The sequence below is a fragment of the Seriola lalandi genome, unplaced genomic scaffold (assembly GCF_002814215.2).
Source record: "Seriola lalandi dorsalis isolate HSWRI2012SDOR001 ecotype SW California unplaced genomic scaffold, Sedor1 jcf7180002054925, whole genome shotgun sequence".
Lineage (NCBI taxonomy): Eukaryota > Metazoa > Chordata > Actinopteri > Carangiformes > Carangidae > Seriola > Seriola lalandi.
The window spans coordinates 366,647-385,917 of NW_019525477.1; the positions used below are offsets into that span (position 1 = coordinate 366,647).

The 19,271-nt window shown below is 40.3% G+C and overlaps 1 protein-coding gene across 2 annotated transcripts in view; it reads right to left on the reverse strand.

The window, feature by feature from the left end:
* lrfn5a (leucine rich repeat and fibronectin type III domain containing 5a) overlaps positions 1-19,271 on the reverse strand; it is a 115,480-nt gene that overhangs the window by 57,601 nt on the left and 38,608 nt on the right. For both annotated transcript variants that reach the window (XM_023431589.2, XM_087170006.1), the window contains one exon: positions 680-786. The gene's annotated coding sequence lies outside the window, so the exon portion shown is untranslated. The remainder of the gene's footprint in view (positions 1-679; positions 787-19,271) is intronic.

Sequence of the window (19,271 nt, forward strand, 5' to 3'; positions counted from 1 at the left end):
TGGCAAACTCAAAGACAATAAAACTATTCAGGTTTCCACTGCAGGGCCATACCAGGCGAAACGTAGCTTCCACTACATCTCCATTTCCACTACAAGGCCAAACTGAGCTGGCCTGGCATCCAGGTGACAGATGTGAAGCCTGTTGCCTTGACCCAGATCTAGCCTGCTTTACTTGAGCAATGTAACTCAAACTGTTGCTAAACAGTTTCAGGGCCTGGTTTCTGCTAACTCAAAAAAGAGGCTAGCCTGTCGCGAACAGTGCTGAAGAGAACATATTCCTATAATAAGCTTCCACAGCAGAATTCTCAAAAGAATACATGGAAGTCGACACTTTGGGATTTTGGTTTCTTTTAGAGGGTTAGATGAAAAGATTGATGCCCCTGTTTAATCTGTACTAAGATCTGTACCATGTGTTAACCACTGAGCCTTGGAGGTGCTTGTACGTTGATTTTGTTCCTTCTAGACAAAGCCAAGCTAGCTGTTTCTATCTGTTCGGGTGTTTATGCTAAGCTGAGCTAATCACCTTCTGGTTGTTGCTTCACATTCAACAGACACATATGAGCCTGTTGTCAATCTTTTCATCTAAGTCTCAACAAGCAAGCAAAAAGAAACACATTTTTCAAAATGTTAAACTATTCCTTTAAGCAAATCCATCCCAAAGACCAGAAAGTGATCTTACCTTCAGAGACGTAAAAGCGGATAACACTCTGCTTCAGGAATCACATGTTATTGTGGCTATAACATCATGGATGAGGGTGCAGGCCCAAAATCTTCTGTGTTCACTCACTAGATAAAAGAGATAAAGAACAGATTAGTCTTCAACACTGGACTCAGAAATCAACTAAAGTTCAACAAAAATATGACAGATAATGATACTCTGGACAATTCGAATCACATTTTGACAGCATGTTACATTTAGTCCATAGAGTGCCGCAAGAGTGAGTTCCAAAACCCGGAAATTAGTTGGCATTTTAGCAGTTCCAGGTTCCCTCTTTCCGAAGCCATCAGGTTTTTTTAAATGGTTTTTTAATTGATGCCTGAAATAAGGTCTGTGGTTGACACAAGCTCAAGACATGTCATGTTTCATGTTTTATTCTATGACATAAAATACATCGTAAAAAACCCATAGTCTGGATTTTTTAAGCTTTTTCATATTTTAAAAAAGGCAGATGGTAACAAGTGGCTAAAAGAGATTAAAGAGGTTGTAGGGGACGTCAAACATCATCACTCCAAATACGAAAACCGATCTATTCCCCAGTCCGCGTTGACAGCCTTGTTGTGTTTACACTCGCACTTTTATAAACTATTACTAACTTTCTAAAAGGAAAGGCTTTTGTAGAAGAGGTAAGCACTGAATCAAACTACAAGTTTGAAGTTTAGTAGTGGTGAGTTCTGTGAGGGTAGTGTAGCTGGTTTATAGACTAACATGAGCTTTTTACTTCAGGCGATTGTATTTAGGTTTCATATCGCAGAGCTTACGCTCCGCAGTAATGCACAAAATAGAAAAGATCCATTGGCTTTTAGTCAAGGAAACCAGGGTGATGCTAACTTCCGGGTAGGCCTACACAAATATGTCATACCTGCAGCTCTCTATTTGTATTGAATGTATTTATTTTGTTGTTGGCCTGCTGTACAGTAAGAGATGTACATGTATTTACAGCCTGACTGTTCAAAATCAGCTCACTTATCAATAAACTGCTTGTCTGACTTTTCAGTGGGAACTAAAGCGCTGCAATTGTACACCATTGAACCAGAGGAAGTGTGCTAAGTTGGGAGCACATGTCTTATAGACAGTCACCCCCCCCTTCATCACTCTCTCTCACACACACACACACACACACACACACACACACACACACACACACACACACACACACACACACACACAGGAAATCTGCCCTCAGATTCTGTTGCTACTGGATATCAATGACTTGAACAACCCTGACCATTGATCCAAAGATATCCCTCTTACACCGCCCCTCCTTCCTTCATCCTTCTTCCTTTCTTACCCCCCTTGCTTCTCTTCATCCTCCTACGACTTCACTTCTTTTTATCCCATTTTTTTCCCATTTGCATTTCCCTCCTGTCCTTTTCCCATCCATGCTTTACATCTTCCCTCTATCCCTCCCTCCCTCCCTCTCACTTTTCAGCTCTCCCTCCTTCAAAGGATAGAGGACACAGCTGAAACAAAGGCTGCTTCTGTACCAGCTGAGCCAGCAGGACGGAGGGAGGGATGGAGGGATGGAGCGAAGGATCAAAACGAGGCGTGGAGGAAAAGAATGAGGGCAAAGAGTAAGGTGGGAGGGAGGGTGAGTAGGACAGAGCGAAAAAAGAAAATGAAGCGGGGTCATGGGGATGCCAAGAGTGAAGGAAGGAGGGTGGACCTGAAGACAGAGAAGGATGTTACCAAAAAAAGCGGTTGAGTATGGAGGGAGGTAGAAAACAGGAAAAAGAGGATGAATGTGAAAGTGAAAAGGGAAAAGAAAACAGAGGGAGATAAAGATAAAGATGCAGAGAAGAGTTTGAGATTGCTCTCACATCAGTAGTGTAGTGATGTCTGATATCAGCAGGATCTCACAGAGAGAGAGTTATCACAGTCAGCCTTTAATGAAATCTGCCTTGAGCAGCACAAACACACGCAGTGAATATCTACCTCTCCTAAAGCTGCCATCGGTTTGCTATCACAGGTACAATTGTCTATACACAAGTTATTACATGGATGCTTTAAAGTGCTGGTATAAAAAGTTACTGGACTTACAACATATTTGACTTTAAAATGCTGGATGGAGAGACAGATACGGCGGATAACATGAACTGAATGACGGGTAAGGGTTGTGATTTATTAATTCCCCACTCTCAATATGACCTTGGGGAAACAGAAAAGCCATAATCAAATAAGGATACGGTGCCTGTTTGTCAGCAAATCTGCGAGGAGCAGCAGGAGTGATTGACTGGTGTTAATGTGCAAGACCACACCCTGAATGCAGGGGCATGAGCTTTAAATCCACCAGGCACTGGTCAAAGAGATGCACATGCACAGGATAGGCACATAGAGTGTAATGTATAGACTGTATGTTCAATAATTTTACTTTTTTTCAAGATGCATTGCAGTCAAATAACACCAACGTGCGCATGATTCATCATTGTAAATACTTTTCTCATTTCCTTTAAAATCCAAAATGCTGTTCCATCCCAAATGTGACTATGACACAGACACGGCTACGTCTACAAAGTGGAAAGTGTTCCACCAATTTGCCTGAACAGCAGAATCTAGTCCAAGGCTATTACGTAACTCCACATCAAACTTTGTCCCCACAGCTATTTACAGACACAAACAGACAAATAAAAGTCATATACCTAATCTGATCTACCTCAACTGTCTAAAATATAATTTTTGTTTGTTTGTTTTTAAAAGCTTCTGTATCCTTGGAAAATTTTAGTCTCAAATATCATGCCTGTCACCATCAAATCTATTTTTCAGCAATCTGACAATAACAACAGCAGCAGCATTAAACTTTGATGAAATCCATAACAGCACAAAACATTAAAGTTGCAGACAACAGCATCACATAAACTGTGGGTCAGTGGTTAGCCTGTAAGTTCCACATGTGAAAAGACGACTGGTGCAATGCGACTGCTTGTAGTCTCACCCTGCGTCTCCGGGGTGACACTACATCTACTCAGTTTTGGTCTGATCTTCGCAAAGAGCGCATGTATCCATTAATGAGACGAGATACCTGGGGTGAAATGCCACCGTAACTTTACTCTACATGGGTCCCTGATGATGATGAAAGCTTTGAAGAGCCTCCGCGTGAAACAAGAATGATAATTCAGTCCACAGAAAAAGGTCTCCTAAAAATAATTACTTTCAATTATTCAATACCTTATGTAACTTCAAACTAGGAAAAAAGGCATAACTAGGCTGCACAGCTGCAGGAAGTCTGCTGAGCTACTGCTTGTTTATTCTTTATCTGAGAGTTCACGGCATGGGTAGCGTACAGAGACTCTTCAGAAGGTCTGTGCGGTGAAAGTGAGGGTGTATGTATTGACCAATCATCGCAACATGATATCATCCTCAGTGCCATAAAGATCTGACGGTAACACAAGGTGCATGCTGGCACACATTCTAATAAATGGCTCCATATTTTAGAAAGTTAAAACAGTCCTCTCCTCCGCTTGAGTCGCCCATAAGGTCTGATGAGCTCTGCGGGGAGAGGAGCAGTGTATGTAAGTGCATAAATAATGTTACTAAGAAACTACTGCTACCAAGAGTTTGCAGTGAGGACACTAATTTCTCAGATGTCTCTACACTGGTTCGCTGATACATGGGGCTGATACTGGTGAAACTAATTTAGTCTAATTATTTTGATTTGAACAAACAATATCAGTGGTGCCGTCAAATTTGCCTTTCATTACTCACACGGAGCTATTAATAAGTTTTCCCGGCTGCAGCGAGCGAGTGCTGGCGATTGTCGCTTGACAAGATCTTTGGCCATCGTTGCGAGAGTTAACATTGGTGTTGCTTTCCATCACTGAGGACAGCTGTTGTTGAGTAAAGGAATGAAGTTTGATGCTGAACTCGTAACATTTCCTCAACACTGGTAAGTAAACGGCTGTTAATTCTAACGCTGGCTATGCAGCCATAATAACTCCTTTGACAAGTTGCCAGCCTATGTATAGAAGGTTTTGTTAGCTTAGCGCCGGCAATATTTGGATGGAAACCTGGCAATACTGAAGCTGCTGGGTTCACACACCCTAAACAAAAGCAGGTTATTCCTGACTAAAGCATTGCAAACCAAAATATAAGGCAAAGCTACTAGTAGATAGATAGCAGCTAAGAAGACACAAATTACACAACATCTGTTGAGAGTAACCTGTGCCTGCCGAGTCATCGGCAGGCACATATATCCTGTTCTGGTAGAGGCAAGCCACTTCCCCTACACCTCCTGTCCAGCAGCAATCTGTCCTCTCAATACACAGAGACAACACTGATCTGATCATCCCTCCATTAAACTTCAAGTGAGACAGCAAACAAACCAACCCAAAAAATGTTGAAATAACTTCAGTGGTATTATTAACTGTAATGTAATTAAACTTTCTACTGCCTTATGGACCAACACTTCTAATAAAGATGTACAATGGTGCATTAGAGAGAGAAATCATTTATACACTGCAAACAAACTGAAATGAATACAGCTACTAATCAAGAGGAGCTGTTTAGTTGCATGTCGACCTTGATGGACATGAATCATAGATTGTTAATGTAGAGAATCTTATTGACAAGTTGTATTTTGATTACTGAAAGAGGCTATAGCTGAGATGCTGCTTTTAAAGCCAGATTTTGTTCGTTTTTCTTTTTTTCCTTTTTTTTTTAAGTTTTCTGATTAGATAAGCTCCTAAATTTGGCAGTAATTCTATCTTTGATCTTTGCTGTGGACAGCCACGGCCACTGGTCCAACATTTTCCATTTGAGGGCCAAAAAAAACCCTTTGTTGTCTCAATAAAACATGATCCTGAAGGTTTATATGTTTTGTATCGAACATATACAGCTATAAAATTTTTAGCTACACTTAAGAAGTACTCTTATCTTCTATTTTTTAAAAGAAAGGAAATAACAATAACTTCTGTGAGTTCACCCAGGTGCCATATCCTTATGGGATCAAATTTCTGAAGCCTGTTTGGTGTGTAAAGCCGCATAGATGTAAAACTGCCAAGTATTACAAACACTATGTTTGTGTGAATGTGTGTGTGTGGGTGTTTGTGTGTAACGGTTGACCGAGTCCATGGATAGAGTCCATTGCCAGCCAGTCAGCCAGCGAGTCACTCCTCTGAATTATTGAAACAGGTCAGTAAGCAGCAGAACAGCTTCTGTATATGTGTATATGTGTATATGTGTGTGTGTGTGTGTGTGTGTGTGTGTGTGTGTGTGTGTGTGTTTGTGATTGTCTGTCTGCGTACATCACTGAACCGGAGATTCATAGCTTAAGCTTTCTGTTCTATCCAGGACTATATAGAAGGAATTAATGGCGGCGGCTTCTATTCATTTCTAAGCTTATAAATAGAAAACAGGAGCGGTGTCAAGTAGATTTTTTATTTTTTTTTGTACAAATGTAAAATATTGCAAATAGTGGATTAGTTGTGTTTCAAAGAGCTGCACTTCCTAAATGCAGAGCTCCATCAGAAAAACATCCACCAGAAAAAAGCGGTAACGAGCACAGTCATATTTAGCAGTTCTTCAAAGGCCCCTCTGACTTTGCAGGAAGCTTCAGAACAATGTTGTGCTCTCACTTTATTCTGCTTCTCTGTTGTCCTGTGCTGTTTTGTTTTTTTTTTCCTTCAACCAAACAGCAGTTGGAATAAATACCACAGGCGACCAATGTTACTGGATGAGATAAATATAAAGACGGCAGGCAGAGCTTCTGATCTGTGCTGCTGCGATATTTAACGCACCAGTGGAACAGATGCACAAACAAGTTGTTGGACTTTTTGGTGCCTGAACAAAAAAAAAAAAGAAAAGAAAAAATGTATTAATGTTCTTCTAACATGAGCTGCTCCCTTTAGGTTTTTGTTTGGATCCATGTAGGTGTTAGATAAGATAACAAACGAGACATAAAACAAATATTGTACGGAAATGCATTGGGGAAAAAATGTCTAAATAAGGTTTGAAAACATTATTTGTTAAGTACAGTTTCAAAACAGCCACCAACTGCAACAGCAAACTAACAAATCAAACAATAATTAAGACATCTGGTGCAGCTCAGATATTAACAGAGATGCTGGAAAAAGACCATGAGATGCATTTAACTAATCTCTAACAAGTAGAGAAGAGATCTGAGGCAAATTAGCCCAGAGGTTGATTTTAAAAAGAGGATATTTCAGACAAAATGTCACAAGCCCTCTGATCTTCAGGCTGTTCCTACTTTGTTTGGTCTGTTTTGGAAGAAGTATCATCTTTGCTGCGCATCAGTTACAGTATGTCTTAAACAAACATACACACACACACACACACACAAACACACACACAGATGCAATCATCATATTGTCACGCAGTTCAAGAATACAGAACAAGCTCTGCTCTGTTCTATCTTCAGATGAATAACTGTATTCATTCCTTTGATTATACATCCATACTATTTTGAAAGCTTATTGCATGACAGCTAGAATAAGCCAATAAGCCAAGCTGTCTTTCTTGGATACACAAGATTTTCATCCACATGATCTTAAAAACAAAAATAAACAAACATTTGAAGCATGTGGGGCAGAATCTACATAATTTGGATGAAGCGTCTTTGTTGGCATAAGGTATTTGCATTTTCACTACTCTTGGCCTGGAAGCTATCCTTTTATTATCACTATAAGGATGCTAATTGTTTTGTTCGCATATGCTTTCCTAATTTCATTTTTTTATTTTTCTGGATTTTACACCTTTATCGTTTGTTGATGCAAACCTCCAGTGGCAGGAAAGACCAATGCTGACTCAGCACCGTGCTATATTTGCACATCAAGAGAAACACGCAGGTATGGATCAGTGTATACAGTGAACTCGAAGATGAGTAAGTCTAATAAGCGAAGCGGTAACCTCAAGTCCAGCCCACTCAGTAGTAATAGAGCACAGTATGGACGTGCCCACGCATTTATTTACACACATTAACTCATCCAGTCACTCAGCACAGAGCTGCTAGAGGACTTCAGAGAGCTCTTATGTAACTGAGGTGTGGTCAATCACTGGTGGTTACACAACTCAGCTCGTGTGTTCGTGTGTGTGTGTGTGTGTGTGTGTGTGTCTGTGTCTGAATAGGTATTTTAACAACTGTATGAGTGTAACGTGGCTCACTGTAACAAAGCTACAACATTCACCAGCTGTGAAACTGGATTCAAAGCAAATAAACTACATTCCTGCTGAACAACAACAACACATTCAAACTCATCAGTAACAATGACATCAGTGTCAACAACACAACAAACAGCAGCTGTGGCTGTGATCAAATCGGGGCTGCATGATATGTACAAAATTTCATGCCTCAATATTTATGCACTGGATAGTGATACAATATATGATATGACGATGGGTTCACACATTTGAATTTTTTAGGTATAGCAAGAGGGAAAATTAAATTCTTCAAAAAACAGCATAACAATACCAAACTGATGTAGAAAATGCAGTTACTTAAAATATTTCATTCATCAGAACAGACCAATCACTGCCTTAGGCTACATTAAAAATGAACAAAAATAATGAATCATTTCCAAACCTGTTCTGTTACATTACTCAATATGAGAAAATCTCTAAATACTTTGGATTACTTCAACATTGTCTTACATTTTAATGCAACATTATGAAAGTGGTATTCACATAATACCGCTCACTCAACTAGACTATTATTCAGTTGTTTTCTTCAACTGTATCAACCGTCCGAACACATCTCAGTCACCCTGAATGTATATCAACCCTCACTGTAGAGGTGCAATATAAGACAATAATTCATTTTCTGGAGCTTAAGTTTGAGTAATGTAATGAGGGTTGTCTTATATTTATTAAGACAATTACATGTTCAGTCATTACAACAGACATTCTTTTTGAATGGAGAGAGTACCAGTGACTTGTACCTTGTTTTGCATTATGGGTTGTTCGTAGCCTGTCACACAGCCAAGAATTACGTCCGTCACAGATGATGAGCTCAACGAGACTGAAGTCTGAGAAATGTTAATGTCAAAGGGAATAATTATAACAGGAATAAGAGAGAGAGGGAGAGGATTCGACTCCCTACAGTCACTCAGTCCGCTGACTAGAGGCCACAGGGAGTGAGCTGTCTATTGCAAAAATGCGAGGTGAGCATGAGAAATTTGATCTTGTCAATTTCCCTTTACGATATAAATATGCACAAGTTCATAGATGAGGATATGTTAATGACATATCATCCAGCCCTACTTCAAATGCAGCTCAGTTCCCCAGTAACTGGCTTAGTGCTTATTTACAAATTGTGTGGGTTTAGAAAATACCAACAGTTGTGGACTGACTTGATTTGGCAACAGCCATGCTGCTCAGGCTTCTGGTATTTTTTAATTTGACTCCTATCATTAATAAAACAAACCCAAAACATTGGCAAGGCTTCATTCATTGCCTAAAATGCTGTTCACACTACACATCACTGCGATAACTTCTTCATTTCCACACATTCACCAGCTTTGGCGTAGGACTGTCATTGCATCAATCAAATTTTGACCCGAAGCTTAAAAGCACACTGTCTTAGAGTAACAGCCTCTGTGAAGAACTAGCACTGTAACTATCAGTTAGTTTAATCATATCGATAAAAATGTGATCATGATGCTTGTAAATTGTCTAAAATTAATCATAAATGCCCAAAACATGTTGCCAGATCTCAGAGCCTTGTTTTGTCTGACCTTGAATAAACAAGAGTCTACAACCATTTAACCGTTTAGTTTTAGAGAAAACCAAAGAATGCGCCCTGATGATGGCGCTAGATGGAAAACAATTGGGTCACCACAAAAGTGAAACTCATGACGGTGCTGGAGAAAAAGTCAGGGGATCATCAAATTCAATAGGACTCATCCTCTGGAGACCATGAACGTCTGCGCTAACATCTGTGACAGTCCACAATGTAGTGGTACAGATTTTTCACTTGACCTACTGATGGTGCTACATGAAACATCATCGGTTTACCAAAGTCAGGGATTCATAGGATTCATCATCTTAGCACCACAAATGAATACCAAATTTAATGGAAATCCTTCCAATATTTGATGAGATATTTCACTGCCCAACCCACATTCATCTTTTCAGCCCTGCCACCGTTGTGGTAAATTTAAATTCTGAACTGGTGTCGATGCCAAAGAAAAGTCATCACAATTAACCCAATAGTTGTTGAGACGTTTGAGTAAAAAACGGAAAACCAACCTCACGGCGGCATAGTCACAGGATTCATCCTCCAGGGACCATAAATGTTTATACTACATTTCATGTGAATCCATCTGGAATGACAGGCTAACATCGCTAGATCCCTGGATAGAAGTATGGAACTTGAAACTGAAAATAAAAAATAGCAAATCTTCACATTTGAGCATCTGGTGGGCTGTGGTGGTCTTAAGGTTAGAGGAGCAACCTTGTGACTGCAGGGTTGCTGGTTCCATCCCTGGACTGGACTGGCAGGATTAAATCTGGGTTGGAAAAAGTGAAAGAGCAGCATTCATCCAATCCTCATCAACACCACTGTGGTGCCCTTCAGCAAGGCCCTCAACCCCAGTGGCAAGTCAGACTGCTGTTGTACTGCAACAGTCTGAAACTACCCTGAATAAATAAAGGTTTAAAAAAAAAAAAGGACTGTAAGCATGACATTCATTCATTTGATAAATAACTGAAATTATTGATTATCAAAATAGTTTCCTATCAAAGGACCAATAAATTGACTGATCATTTCAGTTTTGATGACTACACATACCCTGAGGAAAAACCAGGTCTTGCTCTACATATGCATCTGGCAGAAAAAGTATCTGTTAAGTCTTCTGTGATGCCTGTTTTAAAAGCTTTAGAGTTGAGCAGAAAAATAAGCTCTCTAGGTGAAAAGGCAGCCAAGTCTGACAGGACGTGTTAAGTTTTTTAATGTTAGGGGGGAAAAAAAAGGGTTGGATCTTTCCTTATTTTAAAACTCGTCTCTTACAAGAAAAAAAAAGAAAAAGGGGAATGATTAAACAACCGGGTGCACGAGGCAGCAATCGGAGAATCATATTCCATTATACACAGCCTCACATCATGCTCTTATTTTATATCACATGCTGCAGCTCAGTGTGAAAATGTAAACACCAGATGACAGATGTGTGCATGAGAGAGTGTGTTGCATGTGAGTTGGTGTGTGTGTGTGTGTGTGTGTGTGTGTATGTGTGTGTGTGTGTGTGGGGGGGGGTGTCTCTCCAGCTGGACCATCTTTCATCTCTGCATCTGTCATTCTTTTCCACTTCATTCCTCCATCTATGTGACTGCTCCCCACCCTACCCCTCCCCTCTCTGTCTCTCTCTTCACCTATCTGGGTGTCCATCCATCTCTGCCCACCACCGCTCTCTCTTTCTCTCTCTCTATCTCTCCCCTGCCCTCATCCCTCAATACATCTGGCTCGATCCACTCCTGTAGCGGGAGTTGTCATTGTGGAAACCTAAAATGTCTCAGAGGAAGTAAAATCCAACCCCTCTTTGTATTCCAGACGTTGAGATTTCAAAGCGCTGTAGAAAGAAGTTATATCCTTGTAAAACATGTTGAAAAGAACTGGGTTTGTTAACGTTGAATGCGAAAATAAAGTTTATAAGGGAGTCTGAATGCTATTTTATACTGGTAAATCACATTAGAACTTAGACTTATGGCATCTAGCTAGCTGTTATGGATGTAAATGTCATATTTAGTCTGCCAGTAAATGCATCAGACTTGTCATTTAGTTGCAGCAGAGAAGAATCGATGAGGGTGATGAGGAAGATAAAGGGTGACAGATGAAAACGTAATGAAATGTAGGTTATTTACTGTGTTCTGGCTTTGTATAGCTATGTACACATAGGTGATCATGAATAGCGATCAGAGGCTTACTCCAGTCCACTATCAGACAAATAATCTCAGATCCTTCAGTCCCCCCTTAAGCAGATAATCCTATGTTATATGGGAGATGAGAAACACAATGGTTAGGAAGGTTATCCATGCAGCCATACCTGCTTTGGTTCCCCTAAGCAGGTGCTTAACTGACAGGCCCTGCACTCTAACTGAATGATAAAGGAAGCTTTTTCATTTCCCCTTCCACAAATGGCTCCATAAAAAAAACAGCAAACACACAGGCTGAGAATGTAAGAACGCAGGACAGAGAAAGGAGGCGCCCGATTCTTTAAAACTTCAAGCGTCACTCCCACAGAGCTGCACATTCAGCACACGGTAAAGTTGCACCGAGGGCAAGAAGGGCTTCCTTTTAAAATCCCAACGCTTGCGACTCCACTTAAGCTCTTTTCACAGTAACAGAGGCGGCAAATGGCAGCGAAAAAGACACGCAGCAAAAGGCCACCTCGCTGGTTTCAGAGCCTTTCACAGTGTCCCGTGAAAACCAACTGACCACAGCGAAATTCTGCTGAACCGTTTTTGGTTGAAACACATTTTTTTTTTGCGCACTGAGGAGGATTTGTGACACAAGAGGCCACTGTACAAAGTCAACACTGTATGGCCCCCGCTTGTTTTTCTCATTATGATTCAATTTTATCATTTTATTTTCACAGTAATGACAAAGTTCTTCACCCAGGACAAAGACATTTTGCTTCTTTCTTCTTCCTATTTCTTTAAGATAGGCATGCCTCTTTTTGAGAAATGTGAGAAAATGTAAACCAGCATTTTGAAAGGTCCAATATTTTACACTTTTCTGGTGTTTTATTTGAAGTGTTGATATCCATGAAAAAGATGGTTTGAAGTATTAAAAATCATCTCAATGTAGTTTTACATCTCCTCTTCTCTCTGGAGTTCTAGCAACAACTGGTTCTCTGAGTGATTGAGTTTTTACCTGAAAAGGTTGGACGCTAGGTCCAGGTAGGCTGGGCATGACTGATAACTGGTGGTGACTGTTTTGTTGTGACATCAGAAAGTTACAGAAGCCCTGACGGCTCGTTTTAAGGCTCAGTTTCTGAATACAGGCTGTGTGCATTTTGACCGTGGAATTCACATTTTACTTAAACAGTTTTTACATAGAACCTACACCTGCTTTATAACCAAAAAAAAGCAAGGACATCTCACTTTCTACAATATGGGACCTTTAAGCAAATCATAAAATATACACATTGTCAAGTATAGCCTATTGTTGATCTGGACTTCACAGCACCTCCTCCACTGAGTCAGACATCAAAGTGTTGTCAAGGTAATCTGCACACAGCGCACACAGACTCATTACTTCAGATGAAGATAAGTTTGGTATCCCCTCAGTAACAGCCACTGTTGTGGGCATGAAGATGTGAGTTTTACTGCGCCTCACGTCGTATAAGGTCCGTTTAAAGACTGTAATGACTGTGGATCGGAGCAGAGTTCACAGGATTTGGTGGTAGCACAATTTTAACAGAACCTATGGCTGTTGCTTAGTAACTAGAAACTCGTTATCAAACATCTTCTCCATAGCCATACTGTCTTCCAGGCCATGACTGAATATATACTGCACATTATATACAGACTCAACATGTCAGCCTTGATGGTGGGAAGGCTTAGAGATGGAGGGTTCTTAACTTATCTATTATAAAATACCATATAGGTTCCTCCACAGCAAATATTATTTGCCAAATACTTTGTGACAAATAAATAATAATATACAGCTCTATCTCTGTGTTTGCTGTCAATCTCACCTGGCTGCTATCCTCCTCCTCCTCCTCCTCGTCTCCTACATCTCTCTCTTCAGTAGCTGCTGTCCCTTTCTGACCCTCTCCTGCTGCTACAGCAGCTCTGGTTCAAGCCTGGAAATATTGGAAAGAAATGAACCGGATAGCTAAATCACACTAGTCGGACTGTTAAACTTTCCCACATGTTTTCATTGGTTTTCCTAAGTGTTTTGCTAATACTTCTGATCCAGACTGTCTTTGCTCCTCCACAGGATGAGTCTTTTAAGTCTTTGAGAATATTTTTCAATATTCATCTGGAGTGAGGGAGCAAACATTCAGTGTCAGAGTTACAGGATGTTGATATTGACCAGCAGCTACGTCAGCCGTCTTCTCTGAGGGGAAAAGCCAACAACACTCCTTCCACCTGCATAGTCATGTCTTGATTCAAAGTGTGCAGGGAGAGGAGGGGCTGCTCACAGACACTGTCCATCATCAATATGTGCCAGCGTGTTTGTGCACAATGAAATAAGATTTTACCTATTTGAAATAGGAAAAAAAAAGAAAAATCAATATGTGGCATCAATTCTGATAGTGGTGGGTAGCGACCAATAAATCAACACTGACGTGTGTTCAGACAATCTCCTGGCTGACGGAGATGCACATTATTCTTTAAAGAAGCTACATAGCACAGAACGACCACAATAATCTGTGAGGCGACGAGGGCTTGTTGATCAATACCAATGACTCAGCAATTTCTTGGCCAAGTGCTGAGACGCCCAGTTTTCATTCCCTTATACATATTCACTGTTTTAGAACAATAACGTCCGACTCAGCAGAATTACACGACAGCCCGAATCCCAAGGTCTCTGCTTTAATGAGCTGACCTGCTTAAAGCCTTTTCACCGCACGCTGAAGTGTCTGTGCTGAGCGCTGGCACATGTCTTCATGGCTGCTGTGAGCAGACAGAAGGCTTTAACCGAGCACAGCTCTGTACATCTGACTCTGCAACAAGGAGGCAATGACACACTTTTCTTCAACGTCACTTTGTGAACACACTGATACTCATCTCTTGTATCATGTCGGTTCATCTGTCAGTCTGACAGCATTGTTTCTATTACAAAGTGTTTTTGCGACATGGCGCATGAGTATAGTCAAAGGTCAGCAGTGCAGTAAGCAGTCGTGATAGAGATGCAACCACTATAACAATAATACAACGACCGAACGCAAGTCAATTTAAAGTTTTACACGACACAAAAAAGCAGTCAGTTACATTTGAGAAGCTGGAACCACTGAATATTTTTTTGCTTGATTAAATGGTTTAAACAAATAATCCATCATCAGTATTGTTGCCAACTAATGTTCTACTTGCAACTAATCTTTCCAACTAACCTTTCCCAAACATCTTGTGTTGTCTTATACAGTACAAATATTATTATTATATTGATTATTCCTTTGAAAATTTGAAAATTGCTTTTAAAGTTGATACACAGAAAAATGCCGGTGACGACAGACAGGAAATAGTCAACAAAAACAACAAGTCAGCTCATCGGTATGGATGTTTTTTTTTTTGGTTTCTTTAAGTCTGACCGATATCAGGACACCGCTGTGTGTAAACCGCTTCCACCCTTTGGATTATGCAACATGTCGTCAGTCACAATCAACATCTGCTACAAGAAACAACCCACAGGCAGGCGACGATGGAGAGGTACTCAGCAACAACACCGTACGTCAAAACATCCAAACTGTAGGACATTAGAGTACTACTTTCCTGCTGGTCTTTATTAAAAACGGTTTCTTTAACCAGGTAGTCTGAGAATTAACCAGCTCTTGAGCCTCTGAAGAGGAGATCCTGACAGGAGCATTCGCTTCTTTGAAACAGCCACGTCAAGCAGCCAACCTGCCAGCGAGGCAGACAGCTGTTTTGCATTTTCTGTCAGTTCACTCATTAAGTCAACACAGGCTTAATCTCCTGTGGTGAAATAAACTTTTGTTTATTTATTTCATTCTAACTTATTTATTTCATTTGGGATTCATGTCATTCTGATTTCAGGAAACAGGTGGTCCGGGCATGCGTAAGTGTAATCCACTCACAATAATACTCTTATTTGTTCCAGACTGTTAAGTCCATTGAGCTGCATTTTGGTGATATGTCAGGCTGAATACATTTTTACAGGCCGGCCGAGCAGATGGTTTGTTCCAAACAAAAACAAAGCACAGAGCCGAGAAGAAGAAGGAGCTGATTGACAGTCTGAAACACATGTTGAACATTTTTCAGTTTACAGAAGTTTGCGTGCAGAAAGGGAGATTGTAAAAGGATAATTCATCCTGGACATATGTTTGTTTCCTCTGTAATTTAGAGGAGTGCAGTCATTACAGGAAACTGGTTTCCACACTAGAATTTGCTCGGCTGCACTTACACCATGGCCACTGAGAATTCTTGATTCTGATTGGCTGGCAGGTGAGGGTTAATCTTTAACACCCTGACAGTAGAACTGGCCGACAGCATCCAATGTAAAATCCAACTCGTATTGCATTAGTGATATGTAATGTTATGCAAGGCAAGGCAAATTTATTTGTATAGACATTATCATATAAAGGTCATTCAATGTGCTTAACAGAAATTAAAGAAGCATGGAGAATAGAAGTGAAACGCATCATTTGAAAACAGTATAAAAACACAGATAATAGAACAGCTAATATATAATTAAAGTAAAACATTATGTTTCTTTATAAACAGTCTAACGGAGCCATTGGTGAGCCTTGCACTATATACTGCCAACCCGAGGCCACCAACACGACGGACAGCAAATTTCAGTAGGGGAACGGCAACTGGACTTGGTTGTAAAAACCTGAAGATCTATCTCTTGGATGAGAGGTGGATAGACTCAACAGCAGTGATTATGACTTTTCTCCCATGAATGAGAGTGCTGTTTAACGTCATTGCTGTTTACGATATTTTCTGGTCACAGCTACTGAGGCAGCCTTGGATTTCTACCAAAATTATTTCTGCAAATCTTTGAAAAAAAAAAAAAAAAAAACAGCAAATAGTTGGAGAAGAAAGAGGGAGAAGACAGACCACCACAGACACACAAATGTCTTTGATCTGCAACCCTATCAAACTAGCCAGCCAACACACACACACAGACACACACACAGAGTGTGTGGATGTGTTTGAGTGTTACGTATCTCTCTACCAAATGTCAGTGAACTTCAAAGGACATCAGACAAGTACACAGACACACACTACATATCCCATTATTTTGAGAAATAGGCCAGAATATATTTTGCAGCAGTGTGTTTTGGCGTGCATGTATGTGTGTGTGCGTGTATCTGGGACAGAAGTCTGTATTCCAGCCAGGCCTGCATCTTTGACCAAGGAGCAAAAGAAGTTTTCAAGGACAGAGAGTTGGTTCAACAATACTGAGAGAGAGATATGAAGGTGAAGAATCGGTACACACACATACATACATACAGTGCATGACATGGTACCAAGTTAAAGATCCTGGTGTCAGTGTAAAGCCTGCATGAGGTCTGGACTGGAACAGACATTGAGACTCTCTTCTTCAGATTCTTTTCTGTCTTTGACAGAGACCACTTTTCTCTCAGAAAGGAGCACATACTCAACAACTTGGTACACATTCAGCAAAAACTATGATAACTGTCCCGTCGCTAGGCAACTGCTGAAATCCCGCCAGAACGTGGTGAATTCCTGTGTGTTCCTGTACCAACACTGAAATGGGCGAAAAAAGGAAAGAAGCTCAGTTAAAACGCTAAAATTGGATGAAAGTGGGCATGAATGCAACAAAGACTCACGACTACAAAGAGAACTGGAGGAGAGAGAACTTCAGAGTGAGATGCTCCGACACTCACAGAAATTTCTGAGCACCCACAGGGAAATTATATTGATGGGGTGACCGCAACGAGAGAACAGTTATGTTGTCAAGACAAATACAGGACGGGGGATAGTGTCAAAGCAGCGACCTTTAACTTTCAGTTAAAGTTGTGTGTGTCCACCGTGCCTCATCTTGCATCACATTGTGAAGCAGTTGTTTCACCAAGGTGAACTGGCACTGGAGGAAGGTATGTTAAACAAATAGATAAATAACTGAGTTTACCAGTAAAACACATCACGTTAATGCAGCACAAAAAGGACACGGGTAGCAATGTGTGTCATTCCACACTTGTGGAGAGTATGCCACATGATCACAGGCGACAGTGCTAACCATTGCACCACGGCGGCGCCCCCCTACAAAGTCGAGTGCCAGATACGCCAAAGGAAACAGGCATATCACAAATTGAGGCGTTTGGCAAATCACGGGAAAACAGCTAATGTGAAAAAATAATCGTCAGATGAATCTATAATGAAAATAATTATGGGCAGCCCTATTTTTTGTTATTTGTTGGGCTTTTTATGCCTTTATCAGAGTAGCAGTGAGAGAGAGACAAGAAGGTTCAGACTTGAACCCAGGTCGCTTCGGTAAGGGATCCTAATGGTGCTTGCTCTCCCAGGGGAGCCACCGAGGCGCCCCAGTTGCAGCCCTACTGACGCAGTAATTTTACTTGGTTGTGGTTAGGGTTGTGGTTTACTTGGTTATCTACTCTTAGAGACTTTAAAAAGGTTATATGTTTCAAGCACCCCCGGGGAAAAGTCAGCTTACACTCATATTTCTCTATTTCTTTACTTAATTGTTGGCCATTGGTCTTCGTAAAATTGGCTCAATTACTCACTTGGCAATATTAATCCAGATGGTGGAAAGTAACTAAGTTTATTGACGTCAGTACTGTACTTAAGTACAGTTTTGAGGTAACTTTACTTTACTTGAGTAATTTTATTTTATGCTATTTTAATTTTCTACTGTCAGGTCTAAGAGGGAAATATTGTGCTTTTTACTTCACCACATTTATTTGACAGTTACTTTGCCAATTCAGATTATTTAAACAAAATATAATCAACAAATACATTATCATGCCTTATTGTAAATTAAACTATACAGTACATACAATATATAAACTAGTTAGCTATTAAATGATCATTACACTCTTGATGCATTAATAATTATGATCACATATTATAATATATATTATATATAATAATTAAGATTATACTTTTATCTTTTTTATATTTATACCTATTATTCTAAAATGGGCCTAATCTGCATACAGAGGACTGATATACTTCGAATGCACAACTTGTATTTATTTACTGTGTTATTGCTACTTTTAATTCTTCCACTACTATCAACATACACACACATGCACACACACATGCACACCGACAACAGCAACAACAACAGTCCAGTGGAAACAAATGCTATATATAATGCGCTTTTGATTGCTGATGTAAACCAACAGCTGAACATTACTGACTCGTTACTTCCATCTTAACTCGGTTGTCTAACTGACAAGCAGCCGAGTTATTGGGCTTTAGTTAGAAAACGTTTTTCCACACCCAGAGCTCTGGAAAAATGCTCAACTGTTGGGCCAAAATCCATTCCGAGCATTTGAGATGTGTATCAACACTCACCACTCTCATTAGCAGTTAAAGTGCTTCAGACCGCTTTTCCACATATATTTGCTTTTCCACATCTCGCCTGGTACACCAGCAGGCCCATACATATTGAAACGCTCGGAGGGAAAGATTCTCCCCAGAATTTGCTCATTTAGTCATAATCATCTCGGTAAAACTGGATTGAGATTTGTGAACATTTGCATAAGCAGGGGATTGATTTGTTTATGTTTACAAACGGAGGTGAGAGTCTGAGCAGCGGCCCGTGGAAGCTCTGCGTTAAGGTGGAATTTCTCATTTGTTTTCCAGTCCTGCGTGGTGTGAGATCAGTGGCCCGTTCAGCCACAGACAGTGAGTCTGTGGCCTCTGAACTACTTAACATCCATACATCACTCATAGGTTTAATTATGCTTTATTTACTTGAAGTCCA